The sequence below is a fragment of the Bidens hawaiensis genome, unplaced genomic scaffold (assembly GCF_021521415.1).
Source record: "Bidens hawaiensis isolate Kalapana, Puna unplaced genomic scaffold, B.hawaiensis_p1.1 tig00046951_1, whole genome shotgun sequence".
Taxonomy (NCBI): Eukaryota; Viridiplantae; Streptophyta; class Magnoliopsida; order Asterales; family Asteraceae; genus Bidens; species Bidens hawaiensis.
In genome coordinates, this window is record NW_027498393.1 from 92,364 (window position 1) to 102,932 (window position 10,569).

Genomic DNA, 10,569 nt, shown 5'->3' on the forward strand with positions numbered 1-10,569 from the left:
GTATGTTTATGAGCGAGTCTGGTGAAATGAGGTTCGATTTTCAATCGGTTGTTTAAAAAACTCGAGCTCAAACGAGCTCTTTTTCTAAAGCTCGAGCTCGTCGTGTGAGTCGTTTTCTCAAGCTTGGGCTGGGCTCGTTTATTATATTTTAATTAATTTATATACGTTTTTAATTATTTTTATGTGTTTTGAGAAAATCTTAAACAAACCTAAGCTCGGGTCGACCTCGTGTAGTACCTTAAATGAGCCAAACCTCGGTCAGTCGGTTGTGCAATGAGAAATTAAAACGTGCTAGTCATGTAGAGCGACTATTAGATGCACAAGATATACATACATGCATGCATGCATACATACATACATACATACAGTCGTATATGCATACATAAATGATCTCAAGATTATTTATACTGATTTAAAATGATTAGGCTCGTGCCTGGCTTGTTTTGAGCTCAATGTTAAAGCTTGGTTCGTGAGTAGTTTTTGCAAGCCCGGGCTCAGCTCGATTAGTAATAAATTATTAATTAGTTTATATGTTTTTAGTTATTTTTATATTTTTTGAGGAAATCTTAAAGGAGCATAAGATCGGCTCGAGCTCGTCTGCAGTACCTTAAATGAGCCAAAGCTAGTTGTGCAGTGAGAAACTAATAAATAAAAGTCTAAAAGAGGTGAAACTTAAGAATACACAAGGCTGGTTAAGACTCGATGAGCCTAAATGAGCTTCCCATACAAGGCTCAACCTTGGGCTTGAAAACTAAATGAGCTTTATTTTTCGGCTCGGCTCGGCTCATTTTGAGTTTTCTATCGATCTGATCTAGAGTAACTCGGCTCGTTTGCACCCCTAGTTATCTCTAGCGTTTGTGAAGTTGGGTGAAAAAGGAGACATGAGCACTCTTTGGATCTGATATATCAGACTGCTATGAATCAATTATTTCAAGATGCAAATCACAAAATGTGTGTGTAGTAGTTGAGTTTGAACAAAATTAGTAAAAATAGATATCAATATTAGTTAAATGTATGGAGCAAAACACACCTTAATCACGCCTTACCGTTCCTGCAATTCGTGTAATGATTTTGCATATTAACTGTGCAGAAACCTGACGCTGGAGGATTGGGTGAATTCCTCAAGCCATTAAATGAAAAACTCGGTGAAGCAACTCGCATGACAGAAGGACCGCGTTCTGATTTCTTCAACCACTTAAGATCTGTTGCTGAAAGTCTCACAGCTTTAGCATGGATTGCATATACAGGGAAAAACTGCGGTTAGAAAATACTATTCGACATATCTTGTTATTTATATGAAAAATACACACTTTTGTATAAAGTTATCTATTATTGAATCTTTTGTAATTTTAGGAATGAGCATGCCTATTTCACATGTTGAAGAATGTTGGCTGAGTTTTACAGTAACAAGGTACTTCATGTCTATTGCACATAGTATGCAATATGATTTTCTTTCAACATTGTAACATACTTACATACTCACCATTTCTTACTCATTTTTTTTTTAAACTCAAAAAGGGATTTTCTTTAAATTAATTTATAAATACAAGGACTCAATTACAGAGGTAGGTAAGTGGACAACAAGCGGCACCGCCACGGCGCCACCCCCTTTTGAATGACAATTTGTAACCATTTAATGCAACCTACGTACCGGTTTTTTACCTTATAGCAACAAAGTACATAATTTGCACGTATATTTCAGTTTTCTTTCAACTCCGGTTGCATAAACCGCATAATCCTCATCGTATCACTGTATATAGTTGATCAATAATACATAATATCTCATGGGGTTATCTTAACATCCTTATATATAGAATAATTCAAATCTTGTGAGATATTATATATAATTGATCAGCTATATATAGAAATACAACGAGGATGGTTACACATTAGACTTACTAATATATTCTATCTAATAGTTATAAACTAGAGTAAATTGAGGCCCTATTTGAGGGTGGTGTTTTTTTAATAAGTACATTGAATTTGTTGGTTATAGGTTCTTGTAGAATTCAAAAACAAAGATAGGGTTGAGGGATTATGTTAAAACTCACTATCCGTTAGGACCCGTATGGAGCGCAACAGGAGCAACTGTATCTGCTCCATCAAAGTCTTCTAAACCAGCGTTCGTTATTTATGTTCATTTATGCCCGTTTATTTATGTTTGTTTACATATTAATAGCAAATAATTAAACATTAAATGGAAGACTTATCTACTTAATGGTTTTATATTTGCTCATTTAAGTGTGTTCATATACGTTCGTTCATGTTTGTTTGTGTTGATTTACATTTATTTGTTCATATATGTTCATTTATCTTTGTTCATTTATGTTCGTGAACTGTTCGTTTAGATTTTAAACAAACGAACTTAAATGAACATGAACACAAAATATCTGTTCGATTAAGTGTTCGTGTTCGTTTTAAGTTAAATGAACGAACACTAGCATGCTCTTGTTCATGTTCATTCAGTTCGTTTACAGGCCTACGCTTGCTTGTTTCTAGTTCCATTATATCGTTATCTAACTGAATTTCATGTGTTTAGGATTAAAGAAAGTTACAGATGATATGAAGACGAAAAACCGAACAGATAGAGCAGGTTTTGTGAGTTCGGTTGAAAAAGAACCTAAAAAGAATTTCGCAGCGGATGCTAAAGTTGGACCGCCAAAATTCGAGCTTGTAATGGGTCGAAAGTCAGTATATTTATAAGTGTTTTTTAACATTTTGTTTTAGAAACTGACACCAGATTATTAATCTGAATACACATTATGCAGATGGGTTGTTGAGAATCAAATTGATCCAAAGCAGACAGTTTATATTTTTGGCTGCAAAGATTCAGTTCTTCAGGTCAAAGGTGATACAATCTATTTTTTCTTCTGCAGCTCATTTCCTTTAGCATTGGAAAACCGGGCGGGTCATTGGTTTGGGTAACATGCCCAGGGCCGTCCATCTGGGATGGGGAGGCAGGGAGGTCAACCTCCTTAGGCCGGATCATCCCAGAGACCAGAAAATTTTAAAAAAAGTTATATATATATACATACATACATGCATTTATAAAAAAATGGTATTATGCCCAATTACAAGTTTTTTTTAAGCAATACGCAATAAATCAGGCCCAAAATCCAAATCATAGACAATACTCGGTTACTTTTTAAGTTTTATATATGAGTTATCCAGCTTATTTTACTTAAGGTCCGAATTTATACTTGTCCTCGGCCCAAAATTTTTTAGCGATTCTCGGAGACGGCCTTGACAGGCTCAAACTGGTACTTTATGTGTCGGTCAAACGGGCTGTGCTGACCCACACACAATTTTTGCTCTTTTATTAAACTTTGTAAATAGTTAATGTATGAAGTATAGTTATAAGCTATATCACTCAAGAGAAGTGTATAATTTTTTTTTTAAAAAATAAAATGGTTTAACAATCTTTGTATATTTTATGGTTTAGCCTGTTTGAATTGTTTCCAATAATCTGTGTTTTTATTGTCTATGCTTTCTGTTTATGCAGGGAAAGTTAACAACATAACTGTTGACAAATGCACAAAAATGGGTGTTGTATTTACGGTCAGTGACAAATTTCTGCTTTGTGTAAAAAAAAGGCAAATTGTATTTTAATAATTTCACCTTTTTGCAGTTGACAGATAATAATCTCACCTCAAAAAATGGCTGAGCTGTCTGGTCCTATCTTTCACACTAGTTGTTTTCATTGAACCCCGTTAAAAAAAACTTAACGGAAAAGTTTTTTTTTGTATTTCAAACTGATGTTTTAGGGTTTTTGATCAAAAATATGATGCGAATCGATTTATGTAAAATTACCAGAAACGGTGCTCCAAACGGCTTGATTTTGTTAATTGGAAGTTTAAACACCTGAATTGAAGTACCGTTTCGTTGTTTTGAGCACCATTTCGAGGTAAGTTTTACATCAATCGACTCGTGCCCTCACTTCAATCAAAAGCCCTTAAACATCAGTTTGAAATTTTGAAAATACTTAACGGAGTTAAGTTTTTTTTAACGGAGGTCCAATGAAAAGAATTAGTGTGAAAGGTGGGATCAGTGACAGCTATTTTCAAAAGTGGGATTATTATTGGCCAACTGCAAAAATTTGGGATTATTAAAATTCAATTTGCCAAAAGAAAAAAAATAAAAAAAAAACTTGAGTAGAATACTTGTGTTAATTTGGGACATGGATGTTACTAGTATATGATCATTGACTCTTTACAACTCTTAAAAACAGGATGTTGTTGCTGCTTTTGAGGTTGTTAATTGCAGCAGTCTTGAGGTGCAATGTCAGGTATCCATTTTACTTGTATTCTTATTATATAAAGCAATGTTGCAAAAGTCGCTAGGCAGAACCTAGGCGGTTGACCGGGGAGTTGGGTGTATTCAGGGTAATCGGATATGGTAAATATAAAGATAATTAATTTTTGGATATCTTATATATGTCGAATAGCATAAGTTAACTAATATTGATAACAAAATAGGTGAGTATCAATATAAATAAGAGAAGTACATTTTTAAATACTAAATTATTCTAAAAATTACTAATTAGTAATTTTAAAAAACAATATTCATTCTTTAATATTATAGAAATAGGATTTTTTTAAAGTCAAAATCGGCCCAAGTTGACCGGCTAGATCTGATTTTGGCTGAGGTTGACCACTTTTGGTCGATTCTTAGTAACTAGGTAGGGTTAAAGAAAGTCGCCATGGCGCCATACCATGTAGCGATTACTCGGGAAGTACTCGGCCTTGGGGACCTACTTTTACGAGCTAATCTCATATTATTCAATGTGGGTGATTACAGGGTTCAGCTCCTACCATTTCAATAGATAACACATCAGGTTGCCAGCTGTACTTGAGCAAAGATTCTCTAGAATCTTCTATCACAACTTCTAAGGCAACTGAAGTTAATGTTTTGGTACCTGCTGAAGATCCTGATGCTGATCAGGTATGTTGACCTTTTTACCCATTAGTCAAACGGGCCGTATTTACAGGTTGGCGAGTCCAACCCGACATGAACCCGAGCCCGAAAATCGTGTCAGAGATGTGAACCAATTGAATATATTACATAAAGCATATTTTTAAAAATAAATGGGTTAAACGGGTCAACGGCGAACGGACCCGACCCATTTAGCTAAACAGGTTCACGGGTTTGACTTGAAACTGACCGGAGTCACCGAACCCCATTTATACCAAGCCTGTTAGGAACAAAGCGGCATAGCAGAACCAACACACAAATGCACAAACGAATATCACACATAAACAGAAAAATAATAAACGAGAAGTACGAAAAATATTTTACATGGTTCGGTCCCAGTCTCAGCGTGGTGACCTACATCCACGGACTGCAACCTAACGGATTTCATTATGCATAGAAAAACATCTAGTGGGCCTATAAGAACAAGCCCAAAGGTTGCACAAACACCAACAAAACCCAAAATCTCGATTTTCGTGATTTTGTTATTCTTAGAATACATTAACGGGTGGTCAAATTCGTCATTTTTTTTTCCTTTTTTTCTCAAGAACTATGTGACGGTGTTGTTGCAGGCGGAACATGCAATGCCGCAAATGTACCTTCACACTTACAAAGACGGCCAATTTATTACAACCCCTGTCTCGCATTCCGGAGGCTAATCAGTGAATTTGTTGGTAATGTTAAGGTGTACCACATTGTTTCCTTATTATGCATCATTTTTGTATCCTCTTTGAGTGGGTTATAATAATAACTAATAAGTGTTGATTGAGGTTTGAAGTAGTGAAGGTATTTGGTACAAAAACATTATTGTTGGACCACAAAGAGTCAAAAACTTGTATCCCAGACTGGTTTTGTTGTAATAAAGGGTACGAGTTTAGCACAACGTTGTTTTGTGCGTTAGAACAATTTAATACGAATAGCATGACTTATATGACGAAAGGTTTGTATACCGACTTTTTACTTATGTGTCGTTTAATATCAAAATACAAAAAGACGTTCTTAGAATACATGAATCTAAAAGACGGATACACGTTTCAAATTCGTGTGAACTATTCGGGCTCTTCTTATGTAAAACATATTGTGAATATGGGGGCATTAAATCTCAAGAATGAAGAGATAGGGCTATTCACGAGCCGAGCCGAATCGAGCGAAGGCTTGCTCGTTGCTTGGCTCGTTTACAGCATGACCGAACCAAACGGTTGAAATTCGAACCGAGCCAAAATCGAATCGAGCATTTTTCGATCTAACATCGAGATTTTCGAACATTATTTTTTTCTTTTTCACTCTAAAAATTTCAATAAGAAACACGTTTGAAGGCTGTAAATAATATATTTTGTAAACAAATTAATAGTTTTTAACAAACGTGTAATAGGTTGTAAATTTTTAGGAGAAAAAAGTTTGAAGTGAGATATAATGGACATGTAAACAAACTTGACAGAATAGGAAAAATGTAAAAGAGTTTAAAAAATTGTATACCTTTGTTATATGTGTGCTGTCTATATATTTATTTATTTGTTCGTATATAATTATATATAAAATAAATTAAAAATATTCGAGTCGAACCGAACCGAACCGAGCAGATCTTTGCCTGTTGTTTGGCTTGTTTACAAACCAAACCTGGAAGAGCGGCTCATTTACAATCGAGCGAACAAATGAGCAAGCATTTTCCAAACGAGCGGTTTGAACGGCCCTATAAAGATATGTGTGTGGTGTTCCTTGTTACCAGTGTTTTTTTAAATGATATGGATCTTGGTAGACAAAAGTGTATTATTTTTATGGTATTGACACATTAAGGAACATAAGTACTCTTAAATGTGAGAGCACAAATTAATCTTCTTCTATGAGCTCATAGGATAAATGGTAAGCATATGTTCATGTTTGCTATCGAATGTGTTCATCGTAGCAACTAAGAAAACGTGTTTACCCGCACAGACTGTTACATGGAACCAGTGGCAGATGTAGAAGAAAAATCCACGGTATTTCAAAAAAGAATTTGCATATCTAGAAAGGGTCTTGTTATATGAAAGTGGATGTTAAGTTTTGGGGTATACGAATATACGATACATAAAATTGCACTTTGACAAGTTAAGGGGTTCCCGGGCACCCCTTGGCCCACACATAGATTTGCCATTGCGTGAGTGCTAAGAGAAAACATGACAGAAATGACCCAAACTACAAATATATATATATATATATATATATATATATATGTAACTTTGGCTACGAGTGGAATTACAAAGCCCATTACTAGTCGTGAGAAAGGTCTCGACGAGCCGAGCCATGTGGCAAACAACCCTGGACCTTTTGGCCTAGTTATCAATCCAAATTCCACCATTTGGGGCTTTGATTTTGCCAATAAAAACTTTCCCCTCGACTTTTGCAATCTTCAAGCCTTTCCGTATTTGGCTTAGCGCGTTTTTTCATTGGTTAGCATAATTTACATCTTATTTTTAATCTTAATTTAAATATTCATGAATTGATTTGTATAATGCATCTAACTGATTATTTTCTCCGAGTATTTATGCTCAGTTTGTCATTTTCATTTGGAACTACATCAATGCTCTGATTATATATTTAAAAATTAGAGAAATTGAAGGACAAATATCCATTGTCGTTCAGCGGTTAGCATAGCTGGTTTTCACCCAGGAGACCTGGGTTTGATTCCCGGCAATGGAGCCTTTTTTTTAAATTATTATTAACAGTTTTTTTTTTGGGAAGATTTCATTTTATCCCTTGAAGTTTTCAAGGTCTGAAGTTAGCCAAAATATCCTATATATCTAGTAGTGTAAACAAGCCGAGTTGAAATCATCTCGTTTCGAGCTCTTTTTCTAAAACTCAAGATTGGCTCTCAAATATGGTATGCGTATCATATGCACTTACATGTAAATGAACGAGAATAATATCCAGTGTCACATACCACACGAATATAGATTTCGTTTTTATCCGTACTCTCCAAATTTTGAGAGCCTATGTCTCACCTGGCCAGACTATATTGTCTTAACCGGGCTCACGCTGGCTTTAGAGTTTGGCTTGGGCGTTCTCCCGGGAAACCATACCGCCGGCCGCCACTTGACAGTCATTATGCCGCCATAAGAGCAAAACTCTTTGACGTAACACACGGTGGGACGAAAACCCGGTTCGACAGGGGCGGACCTAGCATATAGCCAGAGGTAGCCTCCGCTACCCCTCAACTTTTTGTCGGTAGTACAAATTTTATATGTTTTGGTCGGTTTTCGTATTTCGCTACCCCTGAAAAAAAAATATAATGTTACCCTTGTTTGTTTAAAGCCCAACCAAATTAAAAGCCGAAACTAATTAAAGCCCAACCAAATTTAAGCACAAACTAAATAAAACCATCTGTTTGTTTTTCCTTTATGCTAAAACGCTTGTTTTAGGTCAGACATCAACATTCAATAAGCAAAGTATCATTCAGTCGTGGCTTCCTTCAATTATCGCTGTCTCCTATCAAGGCGACGTTTATTAATGACCACGTAACCGTAATGGTAATGGTCTTTAATTGCTTCCTTCAATTATCGCTGTCTCCTCTTCCTATAATACCTAAAGCTTCTCGATACCCTCTTCTTCGCTGTCTACATAAATTATATATATAAGAAAACAGACGTTTAAACAAAAAATATTGCAAGTTGATCCGATTTTAAAGTTCTTTTAATCTCCTAAAGTCATTTGGTGAAACTGTAATTGACAATTAACTGGTGTTTATTTATTGCATTTGATGGATAAGGTGTTCGATTGTAAACAATGAGTACCCTTTGTATATTCGTTAGTTCGGTTTTTGTTTTATACATTATGATGGATTTTTGGGCGATACCAAAACAGAACCAACCTTAACTTAGGGCCTAGGCAGCTCAAAACCAAACCAAACCAAACCGAATCCGATTCAGTTTGGTTTTGGATTTTGACGGAATAAATTAATTTCTTTTGAATATTGTTATCATAATTTGTAATTGGCTTGCGCTGAATAACATTGGCCTAAAATTTTAATCGAATTGAGCTAAATAACATAATTTAAAAAAATTTTCTTTTTCAACTTGCACCAAGCTCACATTTTATGAAAAAAACATGTATACAAGCTTGATTGCAGCTCGAAACTGAACCAAACCCCAATTAATTTGTTTCCAGCCTGGCCTAATTTTAATATATTTTATGTCGGTGTTTGGCGTAACCCTGTGTTTCCGGCCTGACCGTAACCCGTTTTTAAAATTTCAGCTCAAAACTTAACCGAAACCCGAAATGCTTTATTTGTCATGTTTTGTTATTTTGTGTGTTTAGTGATTGTAAAACATTCATGTTCTTCATTTTGTATGACATTGTTGAAACCAAGCCTACTTCAATGCAATCAACTGATGATGCAGTGGGTTGACCATAAAGTCAAAGAACAAAGCCAGACGCATATGAGGTATTTTATATATTTCTTAATTCTAATAACTAAATAACTGGTTATGCTTTAACTCCTGTGCAAAAAGAAACAGAGGTATATGCTTTATATTTTTGTTGTAACTAAATCACACAAAACATTTTTTTTTAAATTAAAATGTTTAATGTGTACTTGGGTGCCATCTCATGTATTAATGGGTAATAATGTTCCTTTATTTAAAAAACGAGCGAACGTAAACATGTTTTTTTAGTTGTTCATTTTACTAATTGAATGAACACAAAAACACGTGTCGTTTGTTCTATGTGTCATGGGCATTCGTTTGAAATTTAATAAATACATCAGTTATATATATATATATGAAAAGCAAGAAGGGATGGCGGAGATAAGATGGTTTGAAGATGATATAAAATGTGAACGAGAAGAAGAAAGACGTCCGCGTGAAAAAATAAGAAGCCAAAAATATTATTTTCGACACCCGAAGCGATTTTTTTGATGAGACTCGTTTGAGAAGATATGAGCGATGGGCCCTGAAAGAGACCGTGCCGCTTTTACATATTGTTGTCATAATTTGTAATGACTTGTACTGAATAACATTGGCCTAAAATTTTAATCGAATTGAGCTAAATAACAGAATTTAAAGAATTATTCTTTTTCTGCTTGCACCAAGCTCACATTTATGAAAAAATATATATATATACAAGCTTGATTGCCGCTCGAAACTGAACCGAACCCCAATTAATTTGTTTATGAAAAAAAATATACGCAAGCTTGATTGCAGCTTGAAACTGAACCGAACCCCAATTAATTTTTTTTCCAGTCTGGCCTAATTTTAATATTTTTTATGTCGGTGTTGGACGGTAAGCCGGTGTTTCTGGCCTGACCGTAACTCTTTTTTAAAATTTCAGCTCAAAAGTTAACTGAAACCTGAAATGCTTTATTTGTCACTTTTTTGTTATTTTGTGTGTTTAGTGATTGTTATTTGTAAAACATTCATCTTCTTCATTTTGATGCCATTGTTGAAAGCAAGCCTACTTCAATGCAATCAAATAGCACTACAGTGGGTTGACCATAAAAGTCAAAGAACAGAGCCAGACGCATATGAGGTTTTTTATATATTTCTTAATTCTTATAACTAAATAGTTGGTTCTGCTTTAACTCCCGTGCAAAAAGAAACAAAGGTATATATATTTTATATTTTTCTGTAA

The 10,569-nt window shown here is 34.9% G+C and overlaps 1 pseudogene; it reads left to right on the forward strand.

Annotated features, from left to right (window-relative positions):
• Window positions 1-242: 242 nt before the first annotated feature.
• LOC143596745 (cyclase-associated protein 1-like) lies at window positions 243-5,794 on the forward strand (annotated as a pseudogene).
• The last annotated feature ends 4,775 nt before the right edge of the window (window positions 5,795-10,569 follow it).